This window comes from Puma concolor, chromosome C1, assembly GCF_028749965.1.
Source record: "Puma concolor isolate L17-30 chromosome C1, mPumCon1.1.hap2, whole genome shotgun sequence".
Classification (NCBI taxonomy): Eukaryota; Metazoa; Chordata; class Mammalia; order Carnivora; family Felidae; genus Puma; species Puma concolor.
Window position 1 is genome coordinate 82,337,390 of NC_141674.1, and position 15,040 is coordinate 82,352,429.

Genomic DNA, 15,040 nt, shown 5'->3' on the forward strand with positions numbered 1-15,040 from the left:
CTGTGCTGCTATTAAAAATCAAACAGTAGAGGGGCGCCTGGGTGGCACAGTCGGTTAAGCGTCCGATTTCAGCCAGGTCACGATCTTGCGGTCTGTGAGTTCGAGCCCCGCGTCGGGCTCTGGGCTGATGGCTCAGAGCCTGGAGCCTGTTTCCGATTCTGTGTCTCCCTCTCTCTCTGCCCCTCCCCCGTTCGTGCTCTGTCTCTCTCTGTCCCAAAAATAAATAAAAAAAACGTGGAAAAAAAAAATTAAAAAAAAAAAAATCAAACAGTAGAATAATACTGATATCAAGAATTTTATGGTATAATCAGTGAAAAATAAAACCACAAAAATTGGATACAGCATGATGCCATTGCACATAATACACTTGTATATGTTTTGAAAAGACATACACAAGTGATAGGATATACGCCAAAAAGATTGATTAGTTATAATATGAAGTAAGATTATAGGTAATTATTAGTTTCTTGTTTCTGTTTCTTTGAACATATCAATTTTTTATACTGAACACACAACCTTTCTTCTGTTAAAAATTAACTTTTAAATGAATGACCTTAATCTGCCTAAGTTTCGGACCCAAATCTTACGTGCTTTCTCAGATTCCATTGAGTGTCTCCTTTTGTCTCTCCCTTGACTACCCACCTCTGTTGGATTTCCCTCTACTTATATGTTTGAATGAAACACCACGTGGTGGAGAGTGAGCTTTAGCTTCCTGAGAAGGTACTGACAAACCAAATAAAAAAATTAGTTATTTCCCGTAGGATAAACCTTGCCCAATAATAAATAAGAGATGAGAGAAAGTCTGATAAATGAATTCTCTTTTCTTTCTCTCATCCACACATTACTCAGAGGCTTGATTCCTCTTTGAAATCTGTCTGGTGAAGTCTCAAGTGCCAAGTACATGTGAGCTGAGAAATCTGCTATATCTCATTATGAAGTAGTAGATTCACATTAACATATCTTTCCTTGATTCTCTTCTCTTTTTCTTCACTTTTGCTGCCTTAGGCCTGCACCACCAAGATAAAATATCAACACCTTAAAATTTTCCTCAGATTCTCTTTTCTAGAGAACTCAAGCTAATATAGTCAAATTGGAAAAGGAGATATGTATAAAGATATGTATGAATTCTGGGTAAGAGATGCTAATTGGGTATTAGAGTAAATATGGTAAGAAGGGGTCACTCCCAATAGGGATTTTTGAGAAATCCTCTATAAAACATCACTTAAATTGGACCTTACAACCTGAGTATGGTTTTTGACCATGGAAATGCATGTAATGACAAATAAGGGATATCAATGACCTGAACTCTCATATAACCCAAATTAGGATTTTTCATTCAGCTGCAAGTAAAAAAAAAATCAAAATAGCAATTGTTTAACTAAATAGAGATACGCTTCCTATTAAGTTTACAAGGAGACAAACTTGCATTGGAGTAGAGTGGTTCAAGGATTAAGAGCCAAGATAGCTGCAGTTAGTTCTCTTGGACTTTCTTTCATGGTAAAAAAAAAGATGGTGGCTACAGAGCCAGCTATTATATCAGATTCCAGGAAGGTGGTGGTGGGTAAAAACAGCTTATCTTAATTAAAATGTCCACACTTTAGGAAACTTTACTCAAAGCTCCAGCTAACAAAATCCAAACTTGATTTATTTCTAACTGACCAGGAAAGTAACATGTGGCCACTCATTTATGGAACTGGAACAAAGGAATGAAGGTTTTAGCTGGGCATGTTGAAACAAATATCCAAGTCAGGACTCTGATACAAAGGAAGAAGGAGAAAATGCATACTGGGTAAGCAATTAGCAGTATCTACCATATTCTATAGTGGACTTGGGAATGGAAAGAAGCCAGCCAGAGGAAGACTCATAGGATCTGGAGGCTTACTTGTTATGAATAGTGTCAGAGGAAGGGAGCAATCAAAGATGACTAAAGTTTCCAGGCTGGTTGACTGTGAGAATGAGCATCTAATAACACTGGTTTGCCATTTGACCATGAATTAGTTACTTAATATTTTAAGCCTCAGTTTCTTCAACTGAAGATGATGATCATGTAATACTATGAGATTGTTTTGAAATCTAGATAAATACCCAAGAGAACTGAAAACCTATGTGCACACAAATAGCTCTACATGAATGTTCACAGTGGCATTTTTCACAATAGCTGAAAAGTGGTAAATAATCTAAATGTCTATCAACTGATGAATAAACAAAATGTGATATACTACACAATGGAATATTTGGCCATGAAAAGGAATGAAATACTGATACATGATATAACAGGGACAAACCTTGAAAACACTATGCTAACTGGTGTTAGCAGTCTTTTGTGACTAGTAGCCAGTCACAAAAGATTACATATTATATAATCCATTTATAGGAAATGGACAGAATGGGAAAATCCATAGGAACAGACAGTTCAGTGGTTGTCAGAGGTTGGGTGAATGGGAAAATGGTGAATGACTACTAATAGGTGTGGGGCTTGTTTGGGGGGTGATAGTTATACAACTCTGAATATACTACATAAAAAATACTGAATTCTATACTTTTAAAGGGTGAATTTTTGTCCTATGTGAATTATAGCTCAATAAAGCTACTACTTAAAAAATGTTGCTGTTAAGAGAGTAGATCTTAAAAGTTCGCATCATAAAAAAAATTGTCACTGGGTGGTGATGGCTATTCACTAGACTTATTGAGGCAATCATTTCACAGTATATCCATATATCATTATTATGTTATACACCTGAAATTAATATAATGTATGTTAATTATATCTCAATTTTTAAAAAAACTTCTATTGAAAACATTGTGAAGATCAAATGCGATTATCTATATAAAGTACTGGATATGATGTCTGGTACATAGTCAGCACTCAATAAATATCATTGAGTATTACCATTTTAGATTGGTTGGATTTATGAAGGTTGTGTGCCAAAAGTCACTGAGAAAAAAAGGGATGAGTCAGATTGCTTTTGTAGATGAGAAAGTGATCACAGTCACGGTGTGGAATCCTATGCTCTATAGTGGCCATTGCAGCTATGAAATCCCATCTTCCTGATGCCAGCTAAGGTGGATGGTGCCTTGGTGGCAGGGGGTGAAACAGGGTCAGTGCACAGACACAGAACATTTCAGGCCTGTGTCTCTCAGGTATGAACAAGTCTGTCTAGTGCCTCAAGACTGGAACAGAGAAACAAAGGACACCAGAGCCAATCTTGATGCTGAGAAACTACAAATGAGGGGAAATTTCCCATAGTACATCAGATATTTTTACCAAAGTCATGAACACAATTTCTGCCAATAAAAGAGGAAGGTGGGATTTAAGCAAAGAAGAACTATGTTAAAGCTGAGCTTTCCACACAGTCTGGATCTATGTAATCCAATAAAGGGGCTTAATGTTTTTGCAGTATGTTCTGGAAGAGCCACTTTACTGTGACAAGATGGTCTATTACATGCACAGGGCCCTAAAAGTGCACATAACTGAGGATTAGTTAGCTGTTAGATGTGTTCTTTCACTGATTTTTCTTCTTAAAAAAGGGGGAAAATACCTGAAGAAAGACTTGCAAGAGACAGAGACAATTATCAAAAATGGCTATATATATTTTTTGCCCAAGATGCTCCAAACTCACTCTTAAGAAATGCCCTGTTGAATTTTAATTGAAAAATCCAAACCATTTAAAATCCTTAAGCAGTGCAATAGAACCAAATATTTACCTAGCATTCCCAATGTTCTTTTCATTATGAAAATACTTTAAAATGTGGAAAAATTAATTTCTAAAGGTACTCTACAAAAAATGTAATACTAGGATTTATATCAGAAATGGGGTTTTCCTAACCTAAATCTCCCTTTGTTCAAATGAAACAATTGTAAGCATGATTCTAAAGTATATTATAAAAAGTACTCTATAAATATCAAAAGGCTCGAATAGTAAAGATGTATTAGAATGATATTAATAATAATAGTGACATTTTTTCACTTTGAGTTTTGGGAATTGACAATAATGTCGTCTAATGACCACATAACATTTGAGTTCTAGGTAATGACCATTTAAATTGCACTGAGAACGCACAAACATACACGTGGATGTGTTATATGACAACATAGGTATTCAACACCAACATATACTCCTAATTGCTGACACTCTTTGTTCCATGTAGCCAACTTTTATGGAAGCCTACTGTACATTTATCACTGGGCTAGGCATTGAGGGACATACAAAAGATATTGGACACATGATGCCAGATGTCAAGAGCTGGCAATCTCAGAAAGAAATGATAACAAGAGCACTAACCTTTCCATTCTGAAGTCCAATGCTAATGCCAATAATAAAAGGAAGAGTTATGGGAGCATTAACAAAGACTACTTGTTAGGAGATTAGTGAAGAGCTCATCGGTAAGCAGGCACTTGAGCAGACTCTGTTGTACTGACAATGGCAATGAGCTTAGAGAAACACACACACACACACACACACACACACACACACACACACAAAACGCTCCAGTTCTCTATTCTAAGAGAATCTGTCTTCTTCCAGAATGGTGATTCCATGTTGTCTTGCTTATACCCCAACTGAGTGAACCAGAGCTGTACATGTGACTCAAGGTGGACAAATGAACTACTTCTCTCTCTATTTTGTTCTAAGAAGTACAGAGGTCAGACAGGTCCAGACTATGGTCATTGGTCAGGAAAGCTGGAAGCCATTTTTAGCTGTGAGCAAACTGAAAGAAACAGAGACAGTGAATCTGTGAAAAGAAGTGTGAGAGTTACTAATTTGGTAAAAGAAGCAGGGACAAAGGTTCATGAAAACTGAATGAGAAAGGGAAGTTGTTTTTGACTTCCCAGTTCCCAGTCTGGGCTGTTTTATTCCTAGTTATTGAGTTCCTTGAGTCTGGGTTCATCATTCCTTCAGGTGGTATGAATTAATCTCTGCTCCTTGCAACCAAACCATTACTAATTCTAGCAAAGCCTCATAGATTGAGGCTTTATCCAAAGATGGCCTCTTCTAAGTTTTCTTAAACTTAGAAATTTGATGCAACTAGAGTTTTGCCAAGAAGCACTCACCACATTCCCTCTGAAAAACTATGTTCCAGCTGCGCTGAAAAACATCCAGTACCTCACCTAACCTGCTGGGCACTAAAACAGAGGTGGGATAGCCTGCCCTAGGTTTGCAAGTGGGTGCTGCTCATCTTTCTGAGGCAGTCTAGCCTAATAAGTAAGAATGTAGGCTCTGGTGGCAAACTACCTGAGTTTGTATCCCAGTTCTAACTCTTGGCTGTGCTACCTAGGTCAAGTGCTGTAACCCCTCTGTGCCTAAGATTATTCATTTGAAAATGGACATAATGGTAGTACCTACCCCATGGATTGTGTAAAGATGAAATGAGATTATTCATGTACTACAGTTAAACAGCCCTTTGCATATGTAACCACTCAAGAAATATTAGTCATTATAGTTTTCTTACTATTTATAACTCTTCATTTCTCACCAACCACTTAGCCCTTTAATTCTATTTCTGAGATTCTTTAATTCTACTACCAAGATTGCCACTATACTAATGCAGACCACGGTGAGCACTTTCTACTCTCCATGAGTGGTTACACTTATCTGTTATCCCTGGTCTCAGTCTTACCTACTTCGAATTAATCTATATACAAACCTAGAGTGGTTTTCCCACAATTCAAATCAATTAGTATCTCCCCTGACTAATAGCCTCAATGATTGCTTTTTGGCCTTAAAGCAAAACCCTATCCTTCATGGTATCTTCTTGATGTGAATGATGCTTAGCTGTCCAGCCTCATCTCTTGCCATTGACTCTCCCTGATCAAGTTTCCCCCTTTGAAAAGCTCTTTTATTGGGCCATGGTACACTTTGGAACACTCTTCCCCTTTCTTCTCTCTACATTCTGCTTATCCTTTAGTTATCAGCTTAGACATCACTTTCTTTGAGAATAACTTTTCATACTACAAGATTTATCTTTATCCTCAACTACAGAGTAAGCAACTCAATTTTGGGCAAGGTGTGTCATTCCCCATTCTCTCCTCAATACTTAATATAGTACTTGACAATATTTTTAAATGAATGAATGGATGGATGGATGAACAAAAAAAAAATGAATGAATGCAACTTTGTAGTGAATGAAGCCAGTTGGAATACAGGAAGTCATATGCAGGGGAGAGGCCAACAATGAAGTCAGGTTAGTATATCTAAAACTGAGTTATCAGTCCTAGTGACCACACAGAGTGAAGGACAAGCAAGAAATCAACAAGAGCTGAGTATTCCAGAAAATCCAAAGAGCAAGTGCAAGGAGATACTGAGGAAGGATTCACAAGGTAGAACAGAACTGCTCATGGTGACTTTTCAAGAGGACCCTCAACTGGCTTTACTGGTATATGGCGTTTATTTAAAAAGGGACTCTAGAAGAGTTGACAATAAGCAGGGGGAGATATTGACAGATATTAAACAGAAAGATGACATGATCAACATTGTTTTGGAGAAAGATGGAATTTTCAGCATTCTAGAAGGTAGATTGGAGACACCAGTTAAGACACCAGTTAAGAGCCCATGCCAATAAGCAGATGAAAGATAGTAACATTCTGAACCAAAGCAGAAAGGATGGGAAAAGGGAACAGATTGAGGCAACTGTGATCAAACACACATTTGAGCACACTCAAAATATAATTAAGATTTAGTTTGCTGAGAAAATTGTGGAAACTACCTTTAAAGGGAAAGCAAATATAGGGAAGTATAGGATAGTTGTATCTTCTCTGAATTTGGAGTTTGGGTTTAAAATGAGAAGTTAACCATCACCTCTTCAGCCTTATGGCACTACAATGCCAATAGGTTAAAACGAACAAAATAAAAAGACTGTACCCTAGATGAATTAAGAAACAGGGTTTTCAAGGGGCACCTGGATGGCGCAGTCGGTTAAGCGTCCGACTTCAGCCAGGTCACGATCTCGCGGTCCGTGAGTTCGAGCCCCGCGTCAGGCTCTGGGCTGATGGCTCGGAGCCTGGAGCCTGTTTCCGATTCTGTGTCTCCCTCTCTCTCTGCCCCTCCCCCGTTCATGCTCTGTCTCTCTGTCCCAAAAATAAATAAAAAACGTTGAAAAAAAAAAATTAAAAAAAAAAAAAAAAAAAAAGAAACAGGGTTTTCCTAGACCCTGATCAGGCCTGGAACATGAGGGTAAATGTACTTGGCTTGAGACTTTCTGCCTTTAGATTTCCTACCAATCCCTTCCAAGAGTCAGCTCCTGATGGCTATGGGCTCCTGTTTAAAACACAACAACTCTGTCATCCACACACAGTGTCATCCAGGACACATTGTGGAAGCTGCCAGCTTCCCATTTCACTCAAGTTGGTGTGCTTTTCATTCTACTGACAACAATGCTGCCATTATGCCCTGTGTGGGGAGACACCTCACCCTGGAAAGTGATCAGTACAAGAAAAATGTGTTTTAGTGGTCTCTGAAAAACAAGGAGCTAATTCAGCTTGCTTTTGTGGGACTTCTCTTTTTAAAATTTTGAACAAATGATTTTTGACAGAAACACCAGTTGAGGTGTCACAGTTAAAATTCTTCCCCAAATTATCGAACACCTGTTGGGGAAATTATATCAGAAGGTTAATAGTGAGTCTTGAACATAATATATCAAAGAACAAAGAACTGTTCACAGTTCCTGTTCTCTACCTCATCCTTTTTCTGACTGCCCTCTCCTTAAAAAAAAAAAAAAGTCTTGAGACTAGAACAGAGGGTAATCACAGTTTTTGAGCCTTCTCCGCCCCCCTAAAAAAAAAAAGGTGCTGAGAAGGGGAAACATGCTACGTTGCTTGAGCCCTCTGAGATATCACAGGACTTCTGAGAGGTGAGAAACTGAGCTCTGAGAGCTTGGGCTAACCTGCCTGACAGTCAAGGTCTTGTTCCTTTCAAAGTAATCTCCCCTGAGCACTCCAAGACAGGCTGGCTTAGGTGGGCTCAATCCAATTTAATGGATGATTTGACAATGGAAAATTGAGGAAAGAAGGAAATGATACATGCCAGATATCAGCCCAGACGAAGCTGAAAGGGTGTGATACCTGCCATTCATTTACCAAGTGGGAAGTGTCTGAATGAATAAGTGCTCAGTGTGGGGGCACATTCTAGCAGTCTCTGGGGAGGAGGAATGTCCATCTAACCTCTAATCCTCCTTCACAGTAGTCAGTCTTTGGGGGCATTCCTTGGCAATCTCTGACAGTCCAGCTCTGCCCGATTTGGCACACTCCTTTTAGGGCCTCCCCTTTCTCAGGCCAGTATGAGAGCATCAGTAATTGTGGCTTCAGCTCTAATCCGTCCGCATTGCCAGATGTCTCTGTTGCTAGCCCTTCTCCTCCCTCTACATTTCTCTTTCTGTTTATCACCATCCAGCTCTAATTCCCTGTTGATAATTTCCGGCTTCCATTGGTAATGAATGACCGTTAAATTGTCTGCCTTGGAAATTCTACTCTCATAAGATTTTCTCATAGTCAGCCCTTCGGGGCACAGTACAACCCAGGGGGACTCAGGCCAATCCCCTTCTTAAAGTATGTTTCTTAGTATCCACATATCAGATGGCATTACAATCCGCCAGTGTATTAACATGAATACAGAAGGAAATGAATTAACTAGTTGTAGCTGTCACTGTTTTTTATCACTTTTATGTTATTGCTTACTGCCATTCTTCAAGGGTAGAAACAGATGTTGGTGTTTGCTTTTAAGACCGAGATCTCCCAGAGAAGGTCAGCGTAGTTGCCCTGGGAAGCTTCCGGATTCATTTTAGAGGTCCTAATGATTTCTTTCATGGTGCTTTAAAATTACTCATCTCAAACCTATCATTATATACCTCTTGCTTACACAGGCAGCATTGGAGGCCCTCTTGGCATTATTTATTGTGCTTCAGTGGTATCAACGGGAGGAGGATCCAATTTCCCTTCAGAAAGACAATCATTCATCTTTCTCTGCCCTAAGGCTTGTGTTTGAACAACTACCTTCCCTATCTACAGTTGGAATGCTCGTTAGAAAAAGACCAATCTATAGTCCAGCTGGGAATACACTCAAAAGGACAATTTCCCACTCCCCTTCCTAGAACGCAATTTATACAATCAGTAATAACAGTATCTATCATTAGTAAGCACTTACTATCTGCTAGAACAGCTCGTTGGTTTACATGGATGACCGCATGAAGACTCACATTTAAATCAGGAAGTAGATGCTATAATGATCTCTCATTTATATTTAAAGAAACTGAGCAAAAAAATAATTTTCCCCAAATCAGGTAGCTAGTAAGTCATAAGGATTCAAATGTAAGTCCTCTCTGTTTCCCGAGTCTCCGTCATACTTCCCCAAAGGTATCCACTCCATTTACAGGAGTCAGAGAGATGCTTTCCACATGGGTCTTTGCTTGTCCCTGTAGGCAGCCCCAGCCACCACCCCTGACTTTGCATTCCTGGTACTCTTCTCCAGTAAGTTTTCCTCCACTCTCCTAGTGCCAAAGTTAGCTCAGGAGTTGTAGCTGTCTATTTCCCAAGGAGGTTCTGTCATGCTGCAAAGATCTGACTTTTAAATTAGATTGCCAGTTTTCCAAAAGCAATGAGTCAGACCTTGAAATCATGTAAAAAGTTTAGGTATTACTTCTACATGATGATCACTATCAGATAGTTGTCTATTTTTATACCATGTCTCACTCCGTTCCTGTCACTATCATGAATTGCGACCCCAAAGCAAGAAACTTCTTTGACTGTGTCTTTTGTTGTTGTTGTTACCTAGAGGCTAGGAGGAGAAGATGAATAAAGAATGATTTTTAATATCTAATTTAGCATGGTTCAGTTCAGCCACTATTTTTTTTCTCTGTGTCTATGATATGCAAGACACAGTGCTTTAATGCTGGGCCGAATCCACAGAGGACAAGAACACACAATGGCTTCAGCTCACAGTGACTGAGAATCTACTGGGGAAAAAACATCCACACATATTAATAGAAATCATCTTGGGTAGGTTGTTCCACAGTAAGATATCAATTTACATATCAGAAAATTATGGTTAAAATGTGCACATTGCACAACCTCCAGAACATTTATTAATTCTTATTCTACAGCAAGATATGTTATGAATAGAAAAAAGTGTCAAGGAGGAGAAGGCATCTAAACTCATCGATGTAGTTTACATTTGTCTTTTCAAGTAAATAATATCAATTTCCAATGTAAACTCCTTGGGCACATAAAGTAAACACTAACACTTATTAATAAACTGTAGGGAAATCTTCTTAATTATGTTTTCTCACTTTGATTATTTGTGATTTCTTCCTAATGACCAATTTTAAATGTTTTTTTTTTTTAATTTTGTAAATGTTTATTTATTTTTGAGAGAGAAACAGAGTGCAAGCAGGGGAGGGGCAGAGACAGGGAGACACAAAATCCGAAGCAGGCTCCAGGCTCTGAGCTCCGAGCTGTCAGCACAGAGCCTGACACTGGGCTCAAACCCACGAACCATGAGATCATGACCTAAGCCGAAGTCTGGCACTCAACCAACTGAGCCACCCAGGCACCCCTAATTTTAAATGTTTCTTAAGCCATATCATTAATGGTCATGGTAACTTGAGCCATAAACATCTGTTTAGTAAGATTTACTATATTCCATCAGTCTTTATATTACAGTCTGACAATTAAAGCTTTTATATTTAAGTTTTGTGGTGCTTTAGAAAGTATGCATACTTGAAAGTTATTAGGTTGGCTTGAAGTTGCATTATGATTAACTGCAAAAACAATGATTATATTACAGAGATAAAATCCAGTACTTGATGTAATCATTTACGTGACACTAATAGCCATATTTGTCAGTACATTATGTAGAACAAGGCTTTTCTAACAGAGATATGAAACAAACCTCAAGATTTAGCATTAAGTGACTAAACAGGGACAGGGTACATAACTGTGTCTACTATTCTACCACTTATTTAAATAAAACAATACAAAACAATTTAAATAAAACATATATATTATATGTACATATAATTTCTCCTGTGGTAGCTAGTGAGATTTTTGTAATCACATTCTTATTTTTTTAATTTCTAAGAACTTTCCCAGAAACACAGTTTTTCCTTCTTTAATTTACACCTGTCTTTTGTTTCTATAGCTTTAGGTGAATTTTCAAGTCTTTGCTTAGTAGCTTTCATTAGGAGAGATCTGCTAAGCCTTAGCCACCGGGAATGAAATACGGTGCCATACTGAAAGTGTCCCTTCCAACAACTCAAGGGCTAGAGTCAATGCAGGAGGGCTCTCTCACATCACTCTTCAAAACCTGAAGAGATACTTGAGGGCAATAACACAGGCATCAGTAGGTGCTGATGGATGTTTGGCAGTTTACCCTCAAAGTTGTGATCTCCAGTCAACTTACTCATTATTATGGGTCATAGAGAAGGCAAGTTGAGAGGTGAGGATAGCATCGCCTTAGGTATCTGGAGGACAAAGACATGTTATCACCTGCTTTTGCTGAAAATTTAGAGGATTATGTTATCTTCTCCTGGCTAGAATCATTTGGGGCTGAGTTTTCATTCTGACAATTGTCTGATGATGAGGAAAGGCATGGGAAATGTGGCTTCCGTAAAGCCTCAGAGGGAGGCAGCCAAATTGAGGGGGAAGAGTCAGTTGAAAGCACGGACATCGTGGAGAGGGCACAAAGTCAAGGTCAGACATGCTCATGCAACTTAGTCAGGTTGCAGCTCTGTCTGTGGCTATAGCTGGGGCACTGCCAGCATAAAATAAAAAGTGGATGGAAAGAAGACTTGCCCTAAAACTGCAGTGCACGGCAAGGCTCATGCTTTTAGTTAGTTTTCATACATGTTTTGTGTCTACGTCAAAGGCTTGAAGATGCATTATCCTGGAAAGCACACAATTGTTACTAAGCTTAGTAAGATTGTGTGTTTATTTGGGGAGATAAGGCCACTGATAGAGATTGTAAGAAGGACAAAACCCCTACCCACCACACTGCCGTCTCCGCTGAGCAGTACAGTCTGCAGAAACAAGTAGAAATTTATCAGCAGAGCTGGCAGCAAGAGCTGTCACCTCTAAGACAGCTGCCAGGACACGGCACCTGCCAGGTGCGGGTAACTTGTTCTTTGAATGAAAATGTTCACCCCCACTTGTAAAATGGCCACAATGCCCCTGTGGTGGCACATCTGAAACAGTACAGTTGAACCCTCAAAAAGAGAAGGAGATCAGAGAAGAGAGATGAACTCACCACACTTCTTCAAGCTGCTTCAGCTGGATGAAATGTATCTGGTATTACAGCTCTATTGGGACACATACGCCAAAAAAAATATTTTATACATAATTGTCAAATTTAACTGGCTTTAAGGCAGCAAATTAATTTGTATAGGTGAAAGTTTTGACTTCCCCACACAGCAGAATGTAATTCGCTATATCAGAAATCAGCAGCTGCTACCCATCAGTTGACTTACTGGTGTTCAAAAATATCTGACATCAGAATCCCTAAAATGAAGCATGTCCGTGTTTCAGGTTAGATTCTCCAAAAGTGGATCTAGAAACAAGGTTTTGAATGCAAGTAGTTAATTTGAATGTTAACCCTAGGAAGCCCCAGTAGGGAAATAGGGAAGTAAAACATAGAAAGGAAGAAAGACCATGTAGTGTGCATTACAGCTAAGTAGACACCAAGGCTCAGTACCACAAGGAAACTGTTGGAGATGGTGTGAGAAATGCCCCAGAGCTATCCCCTACTGAGGGGTGAGAAGGCTGGGTTACTTACGCCCCAAGTCCCATCTGTCATATACAGAGGTCTGCCCCCAAGGACACTTCAGACCTGCCCAGATGAAACCTTCAGGAAGAGAGTAGCAGGAGCTTAGAGTAGACACCACTGACACACATGAGGAAATGGCAAGAGCCATGGGGGTTTCGAAGGGGCCACATCTGCCATAGTTGGGTGGTTCGGCTATTGTCAGCCCAACATCTCCAGAAGTGGATCCAAAGGACAGAAGATTAAGCAGCAACTAAACTTCTGGACCACTATCTCTAGTTCCTCTCAAGCTGGCCAGACAGGTGGCTTGGGACAAGAGCTATCCCTATAAAAATTCTTATATAAAATCTTGACACTAAAGATTGGAAAACCTGAAAATAAGATGTCCACTAGATTTGACTATGTGCGTCCCATCTCATTTTCTCACTGGGAGGCTGGGTGGAGGGCCACACATTACATCTACTACTTGAGAATGGGGAGGTGGGAGGGGACTGGCGTAGGTCAGTAAAAACCTTTACCTTATATGGAACTGGGGCTTAGAGCTCACAAGCCCAATTCAGAAGGGTACTTGCTTTAAAGCCCAACTATATACAAAATTAAAAGCTTAGGAGATGAGTTAAATAAGGTCACTAAAGCTAACAAGTCAGAGGGTGGTCATTATAACCAGCTGCCTCAATCAAAGTAAAACTCTGTGCCATCACCAATAAAACCCCAATTCTCAGTGGCTTCTTGTAAGCCAAAACTATTTCTCCCTTATGTAAAATTCCCTGTTCTTCTCAAGCATGACTCATGTTCGTTCTGACTATGGCTTCACTTTTTACAAGTGCCTTGGATCTGCTGAATCCTCTGATTCTGGCTGACAGATTGGGAAAATAGAGGGTGAAAGACTGAGTGGGAGCGTATTATGGGACAGGCCTGGAAGTGGCATGCATTGCTTTGGCCCAAAAACCATTGGCAAGAACTTGGTCACAGTTCCCCCACCTAAACGCAGAGGGACTGGGAAAAATAGTTCCTGGTTTAAAAGAAACTTTCTAGCATACCATCTACACTATGAAAGGGAAGCATGGCTCTTGGATAGAGAGTTAGCCATCTCTACTACAGAAGCCAAATCTAAACAGCTCAATAAGACAAGGCATTACTGGAAGTGGAGTTCAATGAGCTTGGAGAAAACCGACTATGTGCCCATTCTGAAGCCAGCCAGAGACCAGATGCTTCTGGTATAGTCATTCCTGCCAGTTAGGGCATGACCCAGTTGATTAAATTACCAGGTGGAATGAACAATGTGGAAAAACTGATCAATCAGAGAATAAATCCCAGCAAGAAACTCAGGAATTTTTTCTGTCCCTTGCATGCATCCAAAGATGGGCTGCCTGTCACAAAATTCAATCCAAATTTGAATTCTACTTAATATCACCAATAGATTTTTTCATTGGGTTTGTTCTGCATTCAGTGATAAAAGCAGCATACAATTATTTTCGATTGGACCAATGAGACCGTACTGAGAAGTCTCTGAAGATTGTCTGCTGAGTGCCAGTTGTTAATGAATCCCATTTGTCTTTCTTGATTAAGTCTGCTATTACCCCCATTTAGTCCTGTCACCGACCCTTTAGCAAGAATTTTCATATCACTGTTTAGATGAGAAATTAGCCTATGAGAGCAGCCCTCATCAATCAGAAGGCAGTTTATTTAATACAGTTTACAGTTTATGAGTTCAAACACTGTAGCCTCATACATTAGAAATGGATCACTGTCCTAGGCAGAGACAATCAGGGGGTTCAGTTCAATTGACAGGCATGGAGAGACGACATTGAATTTGAGATACGTACTTAGAGAAGGCCTGCAGTATCGCAAGCCCGCAGCTGAGTACCAGGAGGCTTTCACTTCTGATTAGAAAATCCCCTTTGGTTTAAGCAAGTGCTCCATTTTAGGTACTTAACCACGCCTTCCTACAAAACGGCAACCAGAAAATCCAAAATGAAATTTTAGAATCAACCATCTCTTTTATGACATCAAATCTTTTTCCTTATTTGCAATATTTTGAAAAGAGCTCATGTAGGATATTTATCTGCTGCTTGGCATCATATAGAGCAAGATGTCCATGAAAATCTTAATTTTGCAAAGAATAGTGCAGTTTCCATTCAGCAGCCACATATAAACAGCAAAGAAGAAAATGGAGCGTTGGCAGATACCTAACAGAGCGAGGTAGAGATGTGACCATACAAACTGGATGATTCTAGCCCCAAAATGATTTTAGGAGGCCCACGTTGGCAGGATGTATTGGTTATTTGATCGTA